A 21017-nucleotide genomic window follows, 5' to 3' on the forward strand; every position below is an offset into this window, starting at 1 on the left:
TCAGTAAAATTAAAGTATTAGAAACAGAAGCAGGCTACTGGCTCTTTTCTGAACTGTTGTGAAGTCACAGAAATAATATTCGCTACATTCAAGAAACAAGAGAAAAAAAAAGAAAAACTTTCATGACACATCATCTGTTCTTTGATGGAAAACATGAATGGAAAACCTTTCTGCCACCATAGCATTTTAAGAAAAAAACATTCAATTATAGCAGAAAGTGATTAAGACGTTTTCTTCAACAAATTTCATATGTTATTTTGAACATTTCTTTAATCATTTACAGTGTTCCCCCACACACTTTTTTTTTTTTTAAAGATATTGAGCAGCTTCCATTTTTCATTGAACAAGCCATTATTGCTCAAACGAGGAAGAAAACACAACTGTCCTATCAGGGAGGTAGCCCAGTGCCTTGAGCAGATAGGTGGCTGGGAGCCAAAACCACTAAAACTCTAATGCCAGTTCCTGTATTAATTTGACCTGAACTTTACTGAATCAAATGTGCCCTGACTTACAAAAGACCCATTATTTATGTTATTTGCTTGACTTGGAGATAACTGTTGCAACACCTCTCCTTGTCTGTTATACAACCAGAGATGAACACTCACCAACTGTAATTCAAATGGTAAACCTGCCAAGAGCCGATCCTAACTCTTTTACTTAAGCTGACAGAAGTCCAGGGACAGGTTAGAAAATGTCAGTCTGGTTTATTTGAACTGAGCATGACCTCTAAATATCAGTTTTGCTAAATGAGCCACAATCTCCTCGCCAAGATCACTAATGTGCCGTGTTGATCCTTCTGCTGCGCTGCGGTTCAGGTTTTCAGTGTGCTCCACGCTATTTACAGTATAGCGCTGAGCTTCTTATAAAAACCTGTCGGTGTGCTTTGAAGCTGGCTTTACGATATAACAACACTAATGTCCTTTGTCCTCTGGGAAACAGGTGAGGAAAGTGTGCTGCCAGCTGTGAAACAACAGCCACAGCTCAGGACCTTTTCAGCGGTCCCCTGCACTACTTTGGTAATGGACCATGAAATATTTCTGCTGAAGTTCAAGCCTGTAGGTGACTGGAACCCACGAGAGTATTTTCTAACATCAAAGCGCTTAGAAGTCATGCTGATAAAACTAAAGCTCATTATGCTTCAGTTAAAACGCAATTGCAGAAAACAGTTTTCCCTTCTTCCAGCAAACATTTTTTTGGTTTTTACAATTACTTTCATCCTGCTCCACTGAACCTTCACCTCCCTTCTTGGTCTGCATCTTCTCTCACAGTCCGTAACTTAAACACTTCTTGTTTTCAAGTCCAATGAAAAGTTTTCATCCTCTAGCTGTATGAATTTCATACATAAAATCCTGCTCCCACCTTGACAAGAGGGTTAAAGCAATTTCTGTTTCTGTGCTTCTGTGAGCAGAATTAATCATCCCTGGCAGCAATGACGTTATCACTTGGCCTCTTGTGAACACCAATGTTTTGCTTTTGGCAGAGTGCACCATGTAACAGCTATTAATCAAACCTGATTCCCCAGGGAAGGGTACCCCAGTACATTAGGAGGTCCTGCACACACGGCCACAGACATGCATTACAGTTTTTCAGGACTGTAAAAATATTTATAGAAGAGTGTTTGCATATACTCTGAATTTTTTTTTATAGTCCTGGACTGGCATGGAGGGAATCCATGATCAAGTGACTGTTCTCACCTGCCAAAGGACCAAACAACATGCTGTTACAAAGGAGCACAACTTAAAAGAGCTCAGGCTTCTGTGAGTTTTCTATTTTCTGTACTCCAGTTTCACACTAAGTCCAGAAGACAGAACTTAGGAAGGTATTTATTTATGTGACAAACAGTATCCCTTTCCAGTGAAAGACAGGGACAGTTCTGAATGAACCAATAACTCCATGTAAATTTAGAACCTGCAAGCTGAAAATACATATAAGACTGCCAATAGCATTATTAATAATATATTCCAACAAATTACCCAGCTCTGGAAAGCTGTACGGCACATCCAAACAAAGCTCTGGAGGAGAATGTAGCAAGAGCACTACCTAATGCTATTAACTACGACTGCCTCTTAAGCAGTAAATCCATTGTGATGTACAGATTCCTGCACAACCTCCAGGAAGCACCACTGTCCTTAGATACCTTCATCTCTGGGCCATTTTCTCCATTTCCCTTTTAACTGAGAACAGGACACTAAAGTACATGAGGCTGACTTTTACAGGTCAGTTGAAATATCCATCTAGCGCAATATCTTGTCTCCTACCATGGCCAAATACCAGACATCTACTGAAGATTATGAAAACAGGGCAGGCAAGAGTGTGGTAATTGCCAGGAATATACTCCCACCTCCAGCATCCTAAGACTGATGCCTTTGTATTTCATAGGTCTTGCTTGATTTTTCTTCCATGGATTTGCCCACTCCCTTTTTGAATGCTGCTCTGTTAGCGGTGTCTTTCATCACGTGCATGAGAAGTGGGAGGGAATCTGACTGGTTTGCAATTGTTGACAAAAGATTGGCATCTCTGGAGAGGAGAGTGGATATGGAAGGAAACACATCATCATGTTTGAAAGCAGCAAATGTAGCTGGGGAGTAAGGTGGCTAACAAAAAAAACCCACAACCAACCAACCAACCAACCAAACCCCACCACCACGAACAAAAAACCCTTTACTGTGTTATTACTGTCTTTTTACTACCCCTGAATGTATTAAACCAGAAGAGAAGACGTCCACTTTCCTTCCACCCAAAGTGGAGCTTTGAGAGAAGTGCTTTTAAAACCCATCAGCACAGGAAGAAACACCAAGATCCCTTCCTCTGCATCCCAAGCTCCATAACCTAAAAATAGGCCTAAAAGCAATGCTATGTTAACAATCCAACAGGGAATTGGAGAGAATAAGGAAAACCCAAGAGCATGCCCAAAAGATCCAAAGTTTGGCTCGCTGATTGTGCCCTGCCCTAACCTAAACATTTCACAACAATCTCAAACACGTTTTGAAGGCAACTCATCACAACAGGGAAGTACTTACAGCAGGAAAAATAAATATCATCTAGAGTGTCTTTGCTTCTCGAAGGGTTGCCCAGGCAATCCTTTGTCAGCACCCATTTTAACACAAGTATTCAATTCCCCTTTCTCTCTTCATTAGTGGCATGCATGTAACAAACAAAGCCAATTTTATTTACTTCCAAAAAATAAAAATAAAAAAATCACAAGGCTGAACAGATGCAAGATTTTTACTTCTTACATATTTCATGGGACAAACTGCATAGATGGATTAAATGTGTATGTCAAAATACTTTACATCTTATGGCAGTTAGAAACATGGAACAGTGACCTAACCTTGATGTCTATGGAGTATCAGACTGTTATCAAGTACCTTCAAAGGCAATTCTATTATATCTTCTTCAAACAATGAATGTTATGACAACATTCAGACAGTGAAGGTTTTGAATAATCTAAGCTGAAACCTTTCACTTAAAAGCCATTTTTCAAAGACCCCTCCTGGTCAAAAAGAAAAGATTTTTTTTCACATGGGCCCAAAGTATGGGGGGAAAAAAGGTATTAAATAAGTTCATTAGTCTCTTCTGAACGTAGCCTGCGTTTTTTTTTTTTTTTAGCATAAAGATTATCTTTGGTCCTCCAAGAAGAATAAAGGAAATATCTAATCATGATCAATGTGAAAATGACAGTAAAAGACCTTTTCTTTTCAAAATTCGTGTCATTTATTTGTCCACATTAAAAAATAATCAGAGGCTACCTGTGTTGTATTTGACAATACATAATAGAAATTTACATTTAAATAAATTTGCATTTATGAATTACTACTCTGTTGTCAGTGTATAATGAGTTCAAAGAGAGAATGCTCTTCCTCAAAAATTGGTTTTGCAACTGATAGCAAAGAAACAAAGAAGAGCTTTTCTCAAGGGTACTTGCAACTTCTGGTGAATTTCTGTTTTCCAGGAAATCCTGAAAATCTTTATTTAATCCTGAAGCAAAAGGAAGGAGTTATAACTGGAACAACTGTGCATCAACTGTCTGCAGGTACCACCTCTGATAGTAAACATTTGTCTTTTTTTTTTCTCTGATCTCCAGGATGATGAATTTGGGGGTTGATATGCAGTACTGACCTTCGTTTTTGCCTGAGCTCTGATTAGGAAGTGCTGACCCAATAAAAATGGGTCATTTTGATCTTGGTCCAAAAATCTCATCACCTGTTGGCATTTGAAGACAGTTACTTTTTAACCCAGTTTCATTGTAGGAAAAAAAAAAAAGAAAGAAAAACAAACAAACAAACATATATATTTACATAAGTAATGGGAGATAAAGTACTTAAAACAATGGACAAGAAGGATACACAGGAGGAAGCTGAGGAAGTTCACTGGCCAGGAACAAAGCCATCAGGTAAATTTGTACTGTTTTCTGCCATGTGCATAGTTTAACTGTCTAAAACAGGAAAGGGGAACACTGTATGAGAAGATGGTGTTTGAGACTGCCTAAGGAACCTGAAGGTGCTGAAGTCCATGGGACTTGATGAGAAGATCCTGAGGGAACTGGCAGATTCAGTTGCTATGCCACTATCCATCATACTCGAGAAGCTGTGGCAGTCTGGTGAAATTGGCAGGGATGCCACCCACTAGATGAGGTTGCCCAGGGCCTCACCCAACCTGGTCTTGAACACCTCCAGGGATGGGGCATCCACAAACTCTCTGGGCAACCACAACCTCTCCGATCTATGTCAGTGACATGGACAGCGGGATCGAGTGCACCCTCAGAAAGTTTGCCAACAACAACCTGGACAGGCTTGAGAGGTGGTTCAGTGTGAACCTCATGAATTTCAACAAGGCCAAGTGCAAGGTCTTGCACCTGGGTTGGGGCAATCCCAGGCACAGATACAAGCTGGACAGAGAATGGACTGAAAGCAGCCCTGAGAACGACTCGGGGGTGTTGGTTGATCGGAAACTCAACACAAGCCAGCAACATGCACTTGCAGCCCAGGATATGGTTAGCTTTCTGGGGCGCATCAGAGGTGTGGCCAGCAGGTTTGTGGGAGGTGATTCTCCCCCTCTACTCTGCTCTTGTGAGACCCTACCTGGAGCCCTGTGTTCAGTTCTGGAGCCTCCAACACAAGAAGGACATGGACGTTTCTAGAACAACATGGATTAGAACAAGTCCAGAGGAGGGCCACAAGGATGATCAAAGGGCTGTGGAGCACTTCTCCTACAAAGACAGGCTGAAGGAGCTGAGATTGTTTAGCCTGGAGAAGAAAAGGCTCTGGGATGACCTTATATTGGCCTTCCAGTACCTAAAGGGGTTCTACAGAAAGACATGGAGGGACTCTTTGTCATGGAGTGTGGTGATGGGACAAGGGAGAATGGCTTTAAACTGAAAGAGGGTAGACTTAGATTTCAGAAGAAATTCTTCACTGTGAGGGTGGTGAGGCACTGAACAGGCTGCCCAGAGAAGCTGTGGCTGCCCCATCCCTGGAGGTGCTCAAGGCCAGGCTGGATGGGGCTTTGGGCAACCTGGTCTGGTGGGAGGTGTCCCTGCCCATGGCAGGGGTTGGAACTGGGTGGTCTTTAAGGTGCCTCCCAAAACACACCGTTCTGTGATAAACAACATTAAGATTTCCAAAAGGAAACAAAGCTTGTTGTAAAATCGACTTTAAATGTACAGTCTTCCTTTTCATTTCTGCTGGTTTCCAAGTTGAAACGGGCATGGATACAGGTGAGAGTACTGACTGGATAGGCAGTGCCAATCCTAGGCTATTTAGTTTCTAAACCCTGCTTCAAAACAGATTGCAAATTTTTATCAATATTGAAATGAAAATCCATCTCTATTTTAACTTAGCTATTTTATATGGAAATAGAGCAATAGGAAAAAGTCCTTCCTACTCTTACTAGGATTTGTTGAAAACTTTCCTGAAGGAAGTCTCAGTATCTCAATGTTTCCTTAGACTGAAAGGGGAAAATATCAGGGGAAAAAGTAAAAGTATTTTTAGCAATATTGAAACAATTCCATCTGAACACTTTATTTTCATATGGCTGAACCATTTTATCGTAACTTAAATGTTATCATGGACAAGCACACAGTTACTCAGGAACACATCATAAATTTTGTTTTGATATGAAAGTTGAATAAGAGTTCTTTCATCCTATCAAAACAAGGAGCTGCAGTATGTTTTCAGTGAAAATTTCCACTGAACACATTTCCCAGAAATGTTTTGATGGAGCACTTTTCCAGACCTTTGCCTACTATCTCTGCTTACCTGTAACTGCAGAGATTTCTCTCTCCTGCTGGGAACTGCTAAGCGCAGCCTGGTGTTCCTGAGTATTTCCGAACAATGGATATGCTTGTGACACTAAGTACAAGCAACTGGCTTTTGGCAAGAGCACGCTTTCTCCTCAAATTGCAGAAGAAGATTTGGACTGTTTAAAATAACTCTAAACAGTTTTGGCCTTTTCAAAGGTTTAATTCGTTTGTTGTACTTCAAACTTAGTCACAAACGGCTATTAAAATCAATATTTTGTTTTACACTCTGTTTTGTACTGCCTTGCATAACTTCTGTGTAAAACTGTCATGCAAAAAAAAAAATCCTTTAAACTTGTGTAACTCTCACCTTGATAGACAGCACTGTTTTTAAAAGGTACCATTTTTTCCTAGCATTTCTTTCCCTGAAGAATATTTTCTGTGTGACAAGGTCAACAAATAGCACAAAAAATATTCTGGATTTGGTCAATTAAACAACACCAAAAACATCACTCAGAGATAAAATCCTGTCCATTTATAAACATAAAAAATGGACTGCTGTGATTATGCTTACACATTTCTATCTCAGAAAACAACTTTGCAAAAATGACTTACCAGATTTCTCTCTTGAATGCGCTTTATTTTTATGCAATGTTTTCTTAGCTTGTAAATAAGAGATTTTATCTCTTCTAACCTCCAGCCTGTATATACACAGGCCTGTGACACTTGATAGGAGTTCTTCTCATTTCATACATCATTTCCAGGACATAGCAAGTAGGACATAAAATCAAACCAGACCAGGAAAAAAAAAAAAAAAAGAACAAGTCAACCAGCTCCCTCTCAGTCAAAATTATGCCCTCAAGTAATCCTGTGCAACTTTGTGTGCTGCAAAGTATACATTACCAATATTTGGATTTTACAGAGATAGCTACTCTATTACAACACATAGACTTTAGAAATCCTGAAAAACTATTTGAAGTGTCCTTCTCCAGGTTTATCCCTCTGTCCATCATCTGAAATAGCAGTAACCATGGAACCACTTTACAGGACTGAACAGAATTGCCCGTCCACTACCAAAAAATAAGCACTATTGTACTTTGAAAAGTCAGAAAAGGGAGAGACTAAAGGTATAATGGTATTATAGTTTCATGTAGCTGGATTTTTTTTTAGAAACAAAGCTCACTTAATTTATATCTTCAGTTATGTTTTTTTTTTTAAATTTATTATAATTTTGTAATGTTAGGTGAAATCCACAATTTAAGGCCTCTCTTTTTTTTTTTTTTTTTCCTTCTCTGACTTTATTATTGCCACATGCTCACTTGATGAGCAAGGTCTCTATGAAAACTCTGAAGAATCTAAATTTCATAAGTGAAGCACTGAAGTCAATAAAGGCACACAAATACAAACGTTTAGTATTTTTAAATGAGAAGAGCAGAAACTTGTCTGCTGTTTCTGAAGTTCTACTTTCAGGCAATCATTTTTACCTCCAGATGAAGTACTCTAAAGATGAAAACCATCACATTTACCTTCCCCTCCAGCGACAAGTATGTTAACTTTTTGGTGTCTGAAGGCCAAGAGGGCTGAGATACAGCTACGTATCTTTACGAAAGCAGACCATTGCTACTAAGGCAGATTTAATTTCATTTATCTTTAAGAAAATAACTTATATTGATTCCTCTCACAGGAATCCTCAAGTTCAAGGATCTACTACGCTATTCTACTGCAGCATAGCTAACTCTCACCCATTTCACTGGAAGCCTTAAAGCATCGAGTGCATTTCATAAAGCCTTATCACCTACAAACATGTTTACAAGAGCTGTTTTTAATAAAAAGTACAAATCTGACAGCTGTGGGTAAGAGTTAAAAAAACCACAACTCCTAAAAAGCTCAGAATTAAGCAAAATGAAAGCAAATGAGTCTGTCATCTTTGTAACCTGATGATTTTTGTGGGACTTAACTCTCATGATGATATGAATGTTATGGATGTCAAACAAAATTTAATTAAAAGAGGTAGCTAAAAATGCAAAGTACTTGCAGATGGCATGAAGACTGAAGTCAGCAGAAGTTCTGGGTCAATAAACTCTCTGAAAGGCCCCCAAACTCAGCAAGTTCACATGGTTAAATAGCGCCCTTTTACTTATCTGCTACAAGTTTTGTAATGCAGGAGTTTACTAACAGTTGTCCTCCTCTGCTGTGCAATCTATCCATAAACATTGAAAGAGTTTGCTGTTAACATTATATACTGTGAAATCATTCCTGGAGCTAACTGTGAGGAGTTATGAAAGTACCTCATGATAATGAGTACACTGGATGACAAAATGACATAAGAATTTAACATAAGAACAGACAAAATAATGCAGTGGAGGGAAAAAAAAAAAAACACAACAAAAGTAATAAATAACACACATATAACACCAAGTTCAAACAAGACACTACTACAGAGGAAAGATATTGTGGGCTCCCTCATCTCAGAGGGGTGGCAACTGAGATGGGAAAGAGAGGGACAAGATCAACAGCACCGTCAGCATTACGAAAAGGCTACTAAACACAATGGCTCAGATGGAAACTTCTCCTCAGAACGTCCCTAACCCCTGGTGACTAAAAGCTGAAGTCACATGCCTGTCAAGGTATGCATTCCTGTCCTCAACTTACCCCTTTGCCTTCTCCGCTTTGGGACCGCAACTCCTTACACGCAGCCTAGTTCTGCAACTAGGGCTGGCAACAGATCCGTGGGGACACGCTGATCCTCAAGCCCTCCCATGAGAAAGTCAACACTCTCATCTCTTATTTCAAACACAGATTTCAGAGACCGTGGACTCGTGCCACCTATCTTCAGGCACATAAATGCGTCACCGGTGACTGAAAAACACAATATCCTTAGTCGCCCTCGGTGCCAAAGGAGAGGTGGGTACCTCCAAAGAATGATTCAGAGCGTAAAGGCATGGCTTTACCTCCTGGAGGTACCACAAAGCTACAGACCGTCCTTTGCAGAAAAATCCCCACAGGGAATGGCAGCGTGGGCCACATGCTCTGCTCTGCATGGGAAGCACGTAGCAGCTTGGGAAGGCAAAAAACTGGCAGAAGTGGGCATTTGTTCTCAGGCCATGCTCCTTCACCCTTCATCTGTTGGGCCCTGGTCCTCAAGAGACTGGGGAGAGAAGGGAGGATAGACAGAGAGTGGAAAAACAACGGGAGAGAGAGAAGGGGGACTGGATCCCTCATGGTCTACTAGAGTGCAACCACTTCCAGCTCCATGGGTGAAGCCCAGGTCTGTGAGATGGATTTAATTCCAGGTATCGCTCTCCACCTTCCCCCCACGAGATGGATGCTGTGGCTTCTTACCACTTCAGACGTTTTATACCGAGGATTAAGCTGCTGGCGTGTCCCCTGCCGGCGTTTCCACTTCAAAGAGCTGCGGCTGTGGACTGCAAAGCCTTTGAAAGTGGCCTCACCGCACAAAGTCCTGAGCATTAAATGAGGTCTTAAAAAAAATAAAAGCACAACAAGGTAAAAAGAAAAAAATGCTGGCTTTCTAAATACTTCAGTGTAGCTATTTTCAAAGGCTTTCATGCCTTGCTCGCTGTGGCAAAGAAAATCTCTTTTTTTTTTTTTTTTTTTGGCATTTCCCTATCCTTCAAAATGATGGAAATAAAGCAACCCAGACTGGAAGCATGCCCCAGGATTAGCAGAGGGGAACTGAAATACACAAGGGACCTGAAAAAATACCCGTGAAGCAAAAAAGTTTTTAAATGCATGTTCTACCGCTCCAGGACAGCGGCGCACCGTGCTGCCGGCGCATGTTTAGCATCTCAATAAGGACTGCAGCACTGCAAGCGGTAGCGCAAGCGGCCCACACACAAGTGTCCTCTGGCACGGAAACCTCGCGACGGAGAAAGGTCTGCTCAAAACCACCGTCACCGCCAAGCTCCTGTTCGCCTCGCAGCTCCCCGCCTCGCTCCTCGGGCCGCAGAGAGCAATTCTTCGTCCCCGCTTTGTGATGGCGTTCGGCCAGCAGCCCACCTTCACCGGCTTGGGGACCTCCTGCCTTGGAGCCCCAGACCCTCCTTTTGGGCGGTGGGTGGAGGGAGGCAAGGTAGGAAAATCAATATTGCTCTTCGCAGAGCAGTAAGAGGCAGGGAAAATGCGCTACCAGTGAACGCAGCTGCCAGGGAAATCCCATAATTGTAATGGCAACCTTTTAAATAAATAAAATGCAAGGCTCTGCTGAAGTCCTGAATCATTAACTGGGCACCCTCGTACACATGTGCCAGCTACCGATGTGGGATGGGAAGGATAGCCATAGGTGTCTGTTTACAAACCAGCGCAGTTGTAGGAGTGAAATATTGATGTAGCTGCTGATAACAGCACCAAAAAAAAACACACCTAAAAAGGGAGAATGAGTAAGGAAACAAAAAATGGACTAAAACTCGGCTTTGGTATTCTACAGGGCAGTCACTTCCCCCACCTCAACGTCAAGCAGAGTCTCCTACTGATTGCTGCCAGCTGAATGCGTTAAAAGCAGAAAACCAACACACTTCAATTCATTTACTGAAAATCATATTCCAAGCTCCTGAAAGTAAGTGGAAATCTTATCTTGCCACTTTCCAATTTAAGGTTAGTTTTGGACTAAGTTCCAGACACTGCCCAAAATAAGTGCCGTATAAAATACTTGCCGTAAAATAAAACATCACAACAGATTCAGAAAATGGGGGGAAGGGAGGTGCGATTTCAAGACTTTTGGTATACACACCTGAAGCTTGAAAACAGCATTTGAAAAAGGATAAAAATCCTCAGTTTCTGAAGAAAAAAAAAATCAGCCTGGATAGGAGAGAACCTTAGATGGAGGTGAAAAAAATATTTGCTAGACCTATCTCGTAAAAATGATCACACCCAATAAACATTGAAAATTTGCCTTCGGAATCCTCAAAAAGTGGGAAAAAAAAGCACTTCAGAGTCTGAGCTTCCTTACATAAAACTCTAGAGGGAAAACATGTCTGTATTTTTCCTTACCTGTATTCTCTAATTCTTCCTATTGTTCAAAGTGCTGTACTCTCTGCAGGAGGAAAGATTTCACCACCATATGAACCTTCCTACCACTCATGTCTCTGCTTACAAGTTCAAAAATGTGCACTACCCAGACATTCTTCAAATGGCATGCATCATCCACTCAGAAACGTCTAAAAATTATTGATCTAACGTAGATAAAAGAGTAATAGACTCTGATAAAAGCCATCTGTTCCTACTTGATTGATTTCTTCATCCAAGAACCGCAGCAGTAAAACCCTCCTGTCTCATTACGTATTTCTTTGTATTTCAAAAATCACAACAATGTACGATGATAATTTTATGTGTATTACATGTTTGTTTGCATACATCTACATATGAAAATAGGAGGGAAGGAAAAAAACATGTGTGTCTCTTTCATTTACCAGAAGTACAGCTGAGCTCTGAATTGTCAGGTTCACGGTGTCACAAGCCCACCAGACCCTTTGCCAGACTTACACCTCCAGGAATCCTACAGGTGTTCCGTAACAGCAGCCAGCTGAACACTGGCATCTCTCAACAGCCTTAGTAAGAAGCGCTAGCACAAAAAGCCCTCTGCGTACTTTGTATTTCTTTGCATTAGTGACAAGGATTTTTACATTTAATCTCCTGGCGGGTACGCTCTTGAATTTTCAGTCCCAAACTTTCCTTTTTTAGCGTGCCCAAAATACTGAACTAAAAATTTTATCTACCTTATTATAGATATAGATACACACACATACATGGGGAGATTAAGACATCGGCAAGTTCTAGGAAGATGATGCGTCATTTCTTTCTCCTCAAGCATCTTCTACCCCAAACAGAGCTGAAAAGTTTGTTTTTAAAAGGAGACTTTGGGCTCCATACATCAATAACCAACAACTGTCACTGCGTAATCTGTAAGATTAGTTTAATTAGTCAGGCAGATAATACTACTATTATTTGAACTAGTTTTCACCACTGACACCCTCTTAAAATGAGTTTTATTTTCCTCAGGCTATCGTTTCAGCCTTCACAGACAGGTTACATAGCACTAGTTCACACTAGTTAACCATAACACATTATGCTAAACACAACACATCAAATTAGCTTCGCAACCAAAGGCTGGAAACTGGTTTTAAAAAGCAAACACACTAATAAATTCTAAAGTAAGAGATTATATTCTCTTTTGCTAGGATTGTGTGAAGAGCTATGTGTTTTTACTCACAAAGAAAGTAGAAAGTCATTGAGCTTTAAAAAAAAGCATTTCTTCTCTGAAAGATAAAGAGTCCTTAAAGTCAAAGAAATTTCCAGTAACTCTGAGAGCAAGATATCATTAATAGCTGTTATTTGAAATTTAAACCTTAGCAATGTGTCTCACTAACAATTTAAGAAATAAAACCATATGTGGAATTACTAATGAGGAATTTAATTTGAACACTAAGTCTTTTTCTCATCTCTCAGTACTATAAAAAGTGAACATTTTACAGAGCTTTTTACAAATAAACACAGTGCAGCTTATTCCTGACATACTTGAGAGCAACAGAGAATAACATTCATCCACAGCTGAGATGACTTACCAGACCTGAGTGCCTGAAATCCTATATAATATTAGTAACTATTTTTCTTGCTCAGAAAAAAATATTTTTAGCTTATGGTTATTTTAGAGTTTTGTAAAATACATGCTTACAAGTGAAGAACTTGATCTCCCTTTATAAACAATCTGTAATCACACCCTATACTCCAGGACTAGTAAGTCACTAATAAATACTATCTTAGGAAAATGAAAAAACTAATTTAATACTGAGTAATTTATACCCTGAAAAAAAGACAGACTGAACACAGTAAGATATTACTGCACAAATAGCTCTGATGAAATCCGCAGAGAAATTAAGCAGAAAAGATATTAAATGAAAAGAGGTACCAGAATCTGGCCCAAAATAATTTTATTACCAACTATTTACATAAGAACATAAATTCAGAGTATTTATTACCATCTCTGCCCTCCAAGATGAAAACCCACCATAAAAAAAGCGTACCTTGAACAGGCAAGATTTTTCTTTAAATCCCTTCGTTGACTGATTGTGTATTGCACCTGGTCTGTTGTTACAAGCTGTTTGATTGAGTGATAAATGCAAGTTTTCACTTTGGCAGTTAGACATAAGAATGATAATTCTATACAGTGCCATCTCAAAGACAAAAAAAAAAAAACAGCCACTTAAATCATCTGAAAAAGGCAGTCTAGAAAAATGAGGCTGAAATTTTTTCTGTGTAAAAGCTGTGCATGAAAATAGTTTTATTTGCAAAAAGTAAAAAAAACCTCATACTTCATAACATGAATAAGATTATTTGACTTCTAATTATCAATCTTTGCTTCACATGCGTAGCATACTGTGTACACAAACACTACATTTGAACATTCACAGCAACAGCGAAATGTACATATTCATACTCCATTAATAATAATGTTCTACATCCTGACATATGTTTCTCTTGTTAGCAGCTTGAAATCCTCAGAAGACACACGAGGTTGCTATAACTTAGAAGAGCACGGTGTTTGTAAATTACTGATTCATAAACTGAAGATGTGCCAGCATCCCAGCTCCAGGTCTTCAGCAAGCATTTAGCCAGGTAACAAGGAACTCGAATCAACCTCCTCAGAACAAAGTCATTTGTGAGGAGCTGGGTGACGACATCAAAAGTTTTGAGCCCATGTCCTGTACCTCTCCTTGAAAAGGTGGGGGATGAATGGGGTGGGACAAGGTGGAAACTTGGTCTAGCAGGACCTATTTAATGCAAGCCATTAAAAATTAGCTTAAATTGAAAGGTTTCTTTTTTTTTTTTTTTTAAAACACCATTTAAAGTTTTCTGCTCAGTAAAAGGTTCATTTACGTTATTTCTTCTTGGAGACATTGATCTTCAGTCCTCCTTAGCTCACACACTTGATTTTTTTTTTACCCACATCTTATCTGAATACAAATATTTATATATAGTGTTCAAGGGTATTATTGTTTCACCAACTGTTAATCTTCATAAAGAAACTTTTATTTTTTAAACTTTGTTATGTATTATGATGATACTGCTATCAACACAGCTGAAGACAGCATGGTAATTTGGGTAGCTAATTGGGTGGGATCCTGACTGGTACTGAGCGCCATCAGTGCATATGGCAGTCTAAGAAAGTTGAGGAGGTTTTAGCACGTCACAGGATGAGGCAATGTCCTCAGACCCTTCCAGCAATACAATGGTAAAGTTTGCTTCCAACACCTAACAAGTAATAACAATGAATAATAATTCTATCCTTCCAAAATTTTATGGACTTCTGTCTAAATAATCCTTTTCCTACTCTCCAGAGCACTTAACATAAATCTTCTCCGTTGCTTCCCGAGGCTCCTCCTCAGCAAGAAAGTTGATGCGTCTCAGCAGTGAAATCATTGCTGCGAAAGCCAGCCTGCTCATTAAATTATTCTGCTAGCTGTGTGTTCTCTCATTAAAAATGCATAAAGATCAGATAATTGCAGTACGTACTATTAACCTTGTTTTCCTTGTTTTCACGTAAAGGTCCTGTTTTGTTGCCGAGACAAAGACCTGGAAATGGCAGGGGAAATGCTCGACTGAACTACAATACGAAAAACTCTAACAGCTTGCCTTCGGGAACACAAGGAATCACTGCGCAGTCTAAAATGCCTAGACTTTTGTAATGGAGTAAAATACTGTAATCTCACCGTGCAGCTCCTTCAAGCCCCAGGCAGACCGTCCTGGCTTTAGTTAAAGCCTCCGATAGGGAATTATTTATAAGAGCCATTCTAATTCACATAAATCTTCAAACATATCTGCTATAAACTTCGCAGATTTCCAAGGTTGACTCATTCTCTTTATTAGAGCTGGCAAGCACTGCCAGGCGGCAGCCCAGCTAAAAATCCAATTAGGGTGCCGTACTTCTGAAACACACTGACCTATTTCTTTATTTTTGCTCGCGTTATTTTTAATATGCATATACTCACAGTCTATTTCTGAAAAGAGCTGCTTATGTTGTGACTGAACTCCCCTGGAAAACAAGTTAGCATAAAATCCGCATACTGCGCCCCGACAGCAGGTATTCGCCGGAGAAATCTTGTTTCCCCGACTCCCCCAGGCAACACATACGGTATGCAGCACACTGCAGCAAACTCTTTAAACATTCAATAAAAGACAATGATCCTCCTACCTTGTTCAGCTCTGTCTATTCGGCACATTTCCAACGGGAACAGAAACCTCTGCTACCAACAAACAGCCGCACCTTTCCCGTTTCATCATTGCAATGAATAATTTTCCCACAAAACGCTTAGCAGTCCCCCCCCCCCCCCGTTGTTTTTTTTTTTTTTTGGCTCTCGGGAAGCCCTGTGCCTTATCGGGGGATTTTTCCCTCAGATGATGAAGCAAAGACACAGCCTAAACTCTGTTGCTGAAGGACTGCAGCCCTTCCTTCTCCCAGAGCCCTCCCAGCATATGGCAGCCAATCACACCCCGCATCGTCAGCCCTGCCGCTCTCGCACCGACTGTATCGGGGTGATTGACACAGCAACACAGCGCTTCCAACGTGTAAAAACAATGCGTCCATACTGATGAACCGGGAATCTCCCTCGCCCAGGAAAGGAGTTGTGCTGGCGAGGAGGTAAAGCGATCCCCTCCATGAAATACCACATGCGGCAAACGCAAGCGACTCCCTTCCCCTCCATCGCCGCGACAGCTCGGCGATGTTTTTGCACGAGGGTTTTAGGAGCTTTTGCTGGGCATAAACGCGTGCACAAACAGCACTGGTGAAATCGCAGAACTGCAGCGATGCCGTTTTGTTTGTAAAGGTTTGCCGTGCATCTCAAGGCAAATAATCCGCACCTTATTTTAACGTGCAGCCAACACGCACTCCGATTCAGGCTGTGATGTTCTCCTTTTAGTTCTGCACAACCCTACTGTGCAGTGTCTGCATTTAACGGCGACATATACACAATCGCTTTCATAATATTTGAGACCAATTGTCATGGACCACAGGTATGGGATGCTCCTCGACAAAGACACGATCTATCTGACGACGTTTTAATAGCCTTGGCAGAAAAAACACATAAGCAGCCCCCAAACTGTGGTACATGCTCACAACTGATGTTCGTTAGCATCGAGGTTCAGGCGTAAGGACTATGAAACCAGTTGCCATTTTCAAGCCAAACTGTGGGCAGATCGATACACTCGTTACACAAGGTCTGGTGTCAGTCAATTTGCTCACAGTTTTTGCTGGAGTTTTAAATAAGAGAGCAAGGCAGCAAAGGATTATCGAACAAGAGTTGCAATTAAGAAAAAATACAAAAATGAGCTTAACCAGAAAGTCAATCTTTATCCAGAAGGGGATAAAGATTGCAGCGCAATACTACTTTAGACAGCAGTTTATGCAATTCAATCCATTATATAAAAATGCGTAAAATCTATTTAAATTCCACTAAAACTTTAAAAATATGAATAGACAAGAGGAAAACAAAGCCCTCATTCAACCGGCAGTTCCGTCCCAAGGTCCCATTGTTTCCTATCGCCTGTTTTGCATATTAGAAATGACGCTTTCCAAAATCCATTACCCTGCCATCCTGCAAGCAAACACTCTCCTTCGGGCTTCATCACCTCCCAACCAATTTATTAGGGTCTCCCCCTCCCTGGCACCACCGCCACCCCTGGCTCAGCCCCCTGGCCCACTGCCACCGGTGTCCCCACCATCTGACCGTGACGCACTCCTCTCCTCCGTCCCTTCGCAGCTCCCCCTCCTTCAAGTTTCTGCTGGCTCCAGCCTAGGAGACTCCTACAAGGCAGCCCTCCCTCTCTGCTGAATCACCCCTTCCATTCTGTGCTTTTAACAACAACAAAAAACCCTAAATAATTGGTACCGAAGAGTCTCAGAAGAACCCCGGAGACGGGTCACACGGCTGGCCTGCTCCATCTATTATCGAGGTGGCCCGGTGCATCTCGTTGGTATTTTCCACATTCCCCTGATTCTGTCAAACTCAAACTGCCTGTGTTAAAATTTTCCATGCTGGACATCTGCTGCAGGATTTATTTATTTGTCTGCCAAAACGCAGTTTGCCCATTTCTGAGACAGGCTAGACAAAAACACGTTGCTCTGCCGTTCTCACAACCGACTGAACTGGGGAACTCTGCTCCCCCCACTCGCCCTTGACAGGGCTGTCTTCAAATTTGGCACAGTGCTGATCCCTCACTTTATTATTTACTTTGTTATTTATTTACTTTAATTTTTAAAGGCTATTCTTATGAAAATAAGAATAGCTATTTTGCTATTCTTATGAAAACATCTTTGTGTCAGACAAAGCTCTAGGACCTACCAGCTGATACACCTTCCTATTTTTCTTTTTGAGCTCTGCAACGTAAATCACAGAAAATGTTCTGCAGCAAGCATCCACCACCTCCTCCGTACGTGGCTGGAAAGGCACCAACCCCACAGCGCGACTGAGCATGTAATGGGCTCAAGTTACAGGAGATTAGCAGGATTTCCCCTGTAACTGCTGCTCCCATCTGCCAAAGACCAGACATTGGAAGTGACAGCAGGAAGACAACCTCGCCTGTTGCTTTCGTGACCCTTCGGCTGATGCCCCACGGATGTGCAGGAGACAGACTCTTCATACAGCACCACAGTAGGGTGTGAGAAAGGTCATGGGGACCAAAACATGGCACGAAGCTGGGCAGGAGAGGAGAGGTCTCAATTAGAGGAAGGGGAGGAAGAGAAAAGCAAGAGCCAGAGCCTGGGAATCCTGGGTCTGGTTGAGCAAAAGGTTAAAACAAGGAAGCAAAGTGTCTCAGCAGGATGAGGAGCTGGAGAGAGCGGCCAGCACAGGGAACCAGCGGGTCCAGCATGGCCAGGAGCCGAGAGATGTTACCAAGGGAAGGACAAAAGACTGATGAAGCCCAATGGCCCCACAGCACCACACAGGGTCCAAGGATGAGGATGTGCAGCGCAGACACCACCATTCTGCCCACACAGGGGCTAGCCCTGCGCTGTGGAAAGGCAGGCCAGCCATGTTGCTCAGCTTGGTGCCAGCACCCTGTCCCCTGCCCTCTCCTGTCCAGCAGGACACACAGCCACGGTCCCCCTTTCTCAATGAACCAACGTGGCAACACACATCAAGAACTTTGGTGAGGGGTTAGTTTGCTTCTGAGAAGGAAACTTCCAAATTACTTCAAAAAAAATAAAAAATAAAAAAAAAATAACTAAATCCAGACAAGTTACCAGCACAAAGCCCAGAAGCACTGGGCTTCACCACTGCCTGCACAGCTTTATTTCAGCGGCACCGCTCCACAGCACAGACACGTTGACCACGCCACCGTTTCCAGGTGTGGGACAGGCTGTGCTGTAGGAACAAACCAGGCCCACGCTGAGCAACAGCTCTGAGCAAGAGGCAGGCTGAGGGAGCTGAGGTTGTTCAGCCGGGAGAAGAGGTCCGGGAAGACCTTACAGCGGCCTTCCAGTACCTAAAGGAAGCCTACAGGAAAGCTGGAGAGGGACTCTTTGTCAGGGAGTGTGGCAATGGGTCAAGGGGGAATAGCTTTAAACTAAAAGAGGGTAGATTTAGATTAGATTTCAGAAGAAATTCTTCACTCAGAGGTTGCTGAGGCACTGGCACAGGCTGTCCAGAGAAGCTGTGGATGCCCCACCCCTGGAGGTGCTCAAGGCCAGGCTGGATGGGGCTTTGGGCAACCTGGTCTGGTGGGAGGTGTCCCTGCCCATGGCAGGGGGTTGGGACTGGATGGTCTTTAAGGTCCCTTCCAACCCAAACCATTCTATGGTGATCCTCTTAAATTATGTAAGCAAAACTAGCAGCTACGTGCTCACCTGGTTCCTCGTATAGATGATTATATTTCAGTTCCTCCCTTGTCAAATTATCAGAATCCTCTCAAATCACTAAGGTGTGCTGAAAATAAATGGTCGTAGGTGTCAGCCCCTCAGCTAAGCCCCATCAAAAAGCTCAAGAGAAAATACATAATCTTTCTAAAAAAAATGGTGTTTGAGTAGCATGCAGCAAGTAAGGCATGAGTTCACGGACTGAAGGAAAAAAAAATATACTTAAAAATACCTGCTCTGTACATTGAGCAAGGAGTTCCAGAGTGACTGATCTGAAGTTGAGATGTGCCCATCCAATCATGCATTTTCCACATTAGTTACAAAGAAAAAGGACGGGATTTCATTTTTCAGGCCTCCTTATACATTCTATTATATATTTAATTGCAATATGACAAAATCTTACAGAAGCAGAGAAACTCAGATGTCAAACTGAGAGAAGAAAAACAAATAAAGGTACATTCTGAACACAGAAATGCCATCTGCTCTGTTTGAGAGGTTCCTGTAATTAATGGTTCAAGGTAAAAACACTGCTGAAGGTGAGTCTTACACACAATTTTCTGAAGGTTGTAGATATAACTTTTGCAGAAAATTGGACAACTTTGGAAGTAATAAAGTAGCAGTAAACTGGAATGAGCAAAACGTACATTTTTCTTTTTGCCTTCTTTACTCTTGAGTGATAGCTATTAGATCTAATCCTTGAAACAACAAAACTTCTTGATTTAAACAGAGTTATGCAAGTATGGACTATAGATATCACTAGCATTTAAAGCGCCAAGCAACTTACATGATATTGAGTACAGCAGAAAGATGATTTTCAGCCCTGCATAAATGACCTATGGCAACAGTGACATTTCGGTAAGTTCAGCAATGGGGAAAAGAACTTCAAAACTATTTCTTGTGTCAGTAATAGACTCTTCCCCTAGTAACTTCCCACAACTGCTACTACCAGCAAAATTCAAGCTATGGTCTGAATGACAGCAGAAAGAAAATTCAAGGCAGCTGCCAAGAGTTTAAATCTAGACACCTAGACCGATTCATGCACAATGCTACTGATGCCAGCCTTTGCAAAATCCCTCACTATTTCTGAGATAGTGGGGCTGAAGCGATGGTAGAAATCCTTCTGAGTTACAAAAATAAGATCTCCAGCACTGGCAAAATTCAAGTTACTGACCACAATTAGGCATGATGTTCTGAAAGGATGCTGCTAGATCCAAGCTGTTTTTTAAAAATATGCTTGTAAGAACTGTAAGGCCAGGATATCAAATGCTTTAACTTTCTAGTACCTAGACATCCCAACTTCCTCCTAACCTAGAAAACCTTGAAATTGATCATACACAGACAAGAAAACAGACTGTTCTAGTTTCACCATCTATGCAGAGAGAAATATGAAACAAAAAGACAGAAGCAAGCACTTTAATTCAAAGTCAGAAGTTAGGATTCACCTTACCAAACCTGAGGTGGCTCCTGAAGGCCTTCTAAATCTCCTCTCTCCACCCGCTGGTTGCACAGGGAATTTAAGCCATGTCTATATTATGAGATCCAACTGAATGGGGTCAGGCTCGCACCCTACCTGCATCCTGACTTTATTTCGGGATGACACCACATCCCCATCAGGAAGAAAACTGAGTATGCATGCACCCTTCCTTCTCACGGTGGTTGCAGTTGGGATGGGTAATGAACATGCCAGCCAGAAGAAGCTGCAGCACACTCCAACCAGGTTTTATAGCTGAACATTTGAGACATGTATCCTGGGTGCACCGCAGAGCCGAGCTGCCTCTGGATGTAGCCTTATGTGCTTAGCTTGAAATATATGTGGCCAAATATAAACAACCACATCTCAATGAGTCACCCTACTCCCCCTCTCTCTTTATAGTCACTTGAGAGAAATAGGCATTTGTAGGCTGTGAT

General features: G+C 41.6%; 1 protein-coding gene across 27 annotated transcripts in view; it reads right to left on the reverse strand.

Moving 5' to 3' along the window:
• Positions 1–21017, reverse strand: part of MBNL2 (muscleblind like splicing regulator 2) — a 109843-nt gene that overhangs the window by 77774 nt on the left and 11052 nt on the right. For 2 of the 27 annotated variants that reach the window (XM_083800189.1, XM_083800185.1), the window contains exon 1: positions 15447–15702. The exons of 15 other annotated variants lie outside the window; for them this stretch is intronic. The gene's annotated coding sequence lies outside the window, so the exon portion shown is untranslated. Of the gene's footprint in view, positions 1–2341; positions 2608–15446; positions 17809–21017 lie in introns of those variants that run through there. 10 more of the 27 variants (XM_083800181.1, XM_083800193.1, XM_083800188.1 and 7 more) reach the window with 10 other exon arrangements.

Source organism: Anser anser (genome assembly GCF_964211835.1).
Source record: "Anser anser genome assembly, chromosome: 1".
NCBI lineage: Eukaryota > Metazoa > Chordata > Aves > Anseriformes > Anatidae > Anser > Anser anser.